Below are 4,988 nucleotides of genomic sequence, written 5' to 3' on the forward strand. Positions count from 1 at the left end.
TGAGCTGAAATAACATATTTGTTATTCGAACATCAAAAACCTTTGGACTGCCCGATGGCAACCCTTAATTAAACCATCTCGCGAACGTTGTTTTGCCGATATGATCAAGCCTTGCATTAAGGCCTAACTGGAGGGTGAAACCCGCTCCATTGATTTTTTGGTCTCACTAATGAGAGTTTTCCTCTCTACATCCATCTTTTGAAGTTGAATTGGTATGCAGGAGGTTTTTGTGTAGTCTTGAGCTTCTTGGACGACATTAGCTAATTCTCGGGTCAAGCTATCTTCCAAAGAATTCTTTGTTCCCTGTGTATGTTCAACAGTAAAAGAGAATTAGTTAAGCCATAATTGCCAACGCAAGAGTCTCCCTTGCGCTTGCATATTAGACAAATTCTTTTTAACAAAACCGAGTATGCCTTTGCAATCTGTTCTTATTAAGAACTGTTTAGGGGCTAAGAAGATTAAAAACTTCTCGATCCCTCTAATAACTGCAAGGATTTCCTTTTGCATTGTAGGATAGTTTAACTCAGCTTTGTTAAAACTTCCACTGCTATATCTACAAAGTCTTTCTCCTACTTTTATTTTTAACACGGCACTCCAGTGCTCATTACTAGCATCTGTTTCAAGGATTAAATCATCTTCACCAGTAGGTAGTATTAGTACAGGAAGATCTTTACACATAGCTTTTAAATTTTGAACAATTTTAGAATCACTTTCCTTCCAATTCCAAGTTATTTCTTTCTTGAGTTTTTTCTGTAATGGTTTTCTTAATAGAGCAAGATTTTCTATGAAATCAGAAGCATAGGTTAAACATCCTAGAAATCTTTCTAGTTGCTTTCTTTCTTCAATTTTATCAGGAAACTTTTCAATCTTTTCTAAAATATGTTTTTGCAATATTATTTGCCCTGCTTTAATTTCTAATCCAAGAAACTCAATTTCTTGTTTAGCATAAACACATTTATCTTTTCCAAGGATTATACCATACGCTGCACATTTTTGAGTTACTGCTTTAAGATCATTCTTATGTTGTTCTAAATCTTTTGAGAATATCAGGATATCATCTATATAAACCAAACAACAATGATTAAGCTCTCTAAAAATATTACCCATTCTTCTCTGAAATATTTGTGGGGCATTTTTTAATCCAAAAGTGTAATCCCCCATATTTTTAACTTAATTATAATTTATTTATATATTATTCTTACAAATATTTTTATGTCAGTTTCATTAAATAAGTTAATTTTTATGAAAAGATTTAAGTAAACTAAGCTAATATGTTTTTAACTAATTTACAAACAATTTTAACATTATAGCCCAAAACCCTAATATTACTCCTAATCTAATTAGGAAACCCAAAGCCCAAATAAAACCCTCAAAAACCCTTACCCTTCTCCCCCTTCTCACGTGAAAAAAAAAAGAGCAGCTTCACTTCTTCCTCCTTCTCCTTCATTCACGCAGCAAACAGAGAAAAAAAAAAAAAAAAAAAAACCCCGAAGCTTCCCCTGCTGCCGCCCCTGCCGCCGCGCCCGCCTGACCGCCGCGCCTGACCACTGCAGTTCGCTCTCCTCTCTTCTCCTTCCTCTTATTTCTCTTTTCTTTATTTCTTGTTATTTTGATTAAAGATTCAATTTTTATTTGATTTCAATTATAAAATTATTGTTATTAGGCTTTAATAGTATGTATAAATTACAAAAGATTATAAATTTATGGGTTTTGTATGTCTAAATTATTAAAGAAAATTTCAGATTATGTATTTTGCATATTTTAGGGTTTAAAGCATTGATTTTTCATGTTTTAGGGCTTGATAACGTGTTAATCAAATTATCTAATCATACTATGTTTAAATTACATTAAAATATAAATATCTTAATCATAAATAAATTTTCAGATTTATTAAAATTTCAATTTTTATGAACAAGTAGTGTTAATTTCATGTTTTTATGCTTCTAAACCTACAAAATAATTATTGTGAGTATTTTGTGATTGAAAAAGCTTTAAACTTTATATTCTAACTTTAAAAATAATTTTCAGATTTCATACCTTTTATTTTGAAGCCTCTAATTGCATTGAATTGATATATTCTTGGGTTTTTAACACACTAACTTGCTATATAATGACTAATTCAAGTAATTATGCGTAGGGGGTTATTTTATATATTTAAAACAAATTTTCAGATTTATTTACCCACTTTAAAGTTGTTGTAATTTGATATAAAACACTATATTTTCATAATTCTAACATATAAACTTAAAGTTGGGATGTTATATTACTAACTTTGATTTTTGGGGACAATTTAAATGCTTTATTTTGGTGATTTAAGAGGTTTTAAAGTAGTTTAGTATTGATGTAATTTTAATTGCTTTGGTATTGATTTATTTCTAATTGTTTGGTTTAGGAGAGGACTTTGTAGAAGGCGACTTCTAGTTTTAAAGTGGCCAACCGGATTGTTTACACAAGGTACGTACAAGATACGAAACCTTGCTTGTAGGTGCATGTTTAAGGACGGATCGAGAGCTTAGTATCATGTATAGGATTGACTGGGTTAAATTGTCTGGTTATACATTGTGAATTTCAAATGATGTGCACTAGTTTATAATGCAAGTATTATTTGTGCTTTAATTATGCAAGGTGCGCTTAAAGACAAAGGTATGTGATTGGTGTAAAGATAAAATTATTACTCGTTCATGATTATGTAAACATGATGAGTAAAGGAGAAATTCAAGTCTTGTAAGACGAGGTTAAGGTTTTGGGGTGCCTTATGCACTCAAGGTGTTTATACACCGAGGTAGTAATGGAATAATTAATAAATGTTGTTTGTCACTAATAAATCAAAAATCTAAATTGAGAATTTGTCATGTTTGATTGAATTGCTTTTGGAATGTTTGTATTGATATGTATTGAGTCATCACCAAGTCTAAACCTGTAAATCACGTAAAGTGCAAGATGGATGAGCAATAAAACTCTGGAATGGTGCACATCTGGAGTAATGACAATCAGGGGTTGGGGTACATGGGGTATTAGCCGTGTACTTTTATCGAGGCCGTCTGATCTACGAGTCTCTTATTTCAAATATTATTTTTCTAAAACTAGGAGTTAGGTGAGATCTCATACTAACTACGGTCACGGAGTCGCGCCCGTGGTCGTTGGATGTTTATTGATGTTTCCGAAAGGAGGCATGGGGTTTTTCTTTATTGATGTTCTTGTCTATTGCTAAATCCAATGAAATAAATAAATGAGTCAGTTAATATTAATTAGTGAGGTCTTAATAAATTTAATAATCGAGTCATGAATTGAGTCTATATTTAATGATGCTTGTGCTTGAATATTAGTAGCATGTTAGGTATTTTCTTAATTTGTTTTCGCAGCTTGTATGTACTCAGCTTTGCTGACTGCGTGCTTTTGTGTGTGTCTTTCTTTGGTCATGGCCTTCGCCTTTCAATGACCCTGTGACGATCCAAATTTTACATTTGTAATATTGGGGAGAAGAATAACCACAGGTTCTTACACATGCAGCATTCATCAGGGTTGTGGGATCTTGAGTAGAGAGTTGGTTGTTTGCATTTCATTTCTTTTGCAAGTTTGAATTTATTTTAATTCTATTTTATTTGACACTAATTCTTTTGGGTTTGAGTTTATTTGAACATTGAATTTAATCACTTACTACTTTTTATTGGGTTTTAAATAAGGGCCTTAATGGTTCCAACTTGTAATACTTATTTTGATTTAATTCCTTTGTTTTGAGGTTTATTCAAAACTGTTTTGGTTTTCCGCTGCAAATTTCTGAGATAGCCTTAACGTTTGAACACGTGGCGGTAGCACACCAGTAATTCTCTTGAAATTGTTCAGGTTATATACAGGTTTCTCACAGGTTTTTAAGAGAGAATTATTGGGGTGTTACAAAAAGGCATTACTAGCCATTCATAATGCCCTTGAGGGGCACTAAATGCAGTTAAAGGAATGCTTTCTTCTTCCATTTTAATTTGTCAGTATCCACTTTTGCAATCCATTTTAGAAAACCATGTGGCTCCTTGTATTCTATTAAATATCACAGTTTTATTAGGAATGTAATAGCCATCAAAAATAGTATTGTCATTTAGCTGTTTATAATTAATGACCATTCTAGCTTTACCTCTCTTTTCTTCTGCATGATTTCTTACCATGAATGCTGGACTATTATGAGGACTTTTGCTATTCCTAATTAGCTTTTTATTAAGCAATTCTTTTATTTGTTCATCAAATTCCTGAATATCTTTGTAGGTATAAACCATTTGTCTTACTCTAATAATCTTATTAGGATTTGTTAGAGTTATCTTAGCAAATGCTTTATCCTTTTCCCAATGTTCTAAAGGATTTGTTGAATATAGTTTTTCGCATAGTTTTTCTTGTTGCTTATTTATCTGATTTATTAATGATGAATCACACTCAGAAATTCTAAGTGCAACCTCTCATTGTGTAGGAGTAACCCTATCACCACGCTGGCTGCGCGTAAATTCCATTGTCTGATGAGTATAAGCCTTTGTTATATTCTGTATAAGAACAGAATGGCCATTAATAGTAAAGATTATCTGATCAATAGTTTGAGTGCATGGAGAGTATAACCTTTGAAAATTATTTCCTATTATCATATCATGACTAGGTTGATCAATTGCCCATAAAATAGGAATAACACATTGAACTCCTTCAATTTCTATTTTTAAATCTTCAATTATCTTTGTATGCATCATGAAACTATTATTAGAAATTCTAACTTGCATAGGATTTTTGGCCTTTTTCCACAAGAATTCTGGAAATAATGATCTCTTTCCAAACCATGTAGAACAACCACTATCAATATATGCACATAATCTATATTTATTGTAATCTTAAATGCATATATCAATTGGAATATAAATGCTATTAGGATTAGTACTGGATATTTCATTACAAGCTTCCATTTGCATATTAACTTCATCCTCATATACTGGTTCACTCACAGTTTTGGTTTTATATCA

At 31.7% G+C, this 4,988-nt stretch overlaps 1 long non-coding RNA gene across 1 annotated transcript; it reads left to right on the forward strand.

Moving 5' to 3' along the window:
* Positions 1-2,330: 2,330 nt before the first annotated feature.
* Positions 2,331-3,744, forward strand: LOC145586023 (uncharacterized). Its single transcript, XR_014100781.1, has 2 exons — positions 2,331-2,454; positions 3,484-3,744. It is a non-coding gene; the product is annotated as an uncharacterized LOC145586023 (long non-coding RNA).
* The last annotated feature ends 1,244 nt before the right edge of the window (positions 3,745-4,988 follow it).

Source organism: Chenopodium album, chromosome 2 (assembly GCF_948465745.1).
Source record: "Chenopodium album chromosome 2, dcCheAlbu1.1, whole genome shotgun sequence".
Lineage (NCBI taxonomy): Eukaryota > Viridiplantae > Streptophyta > Magnoliopsida > Caryophyllales > Amaranthaceae > Chenopodium > Chenopodium album.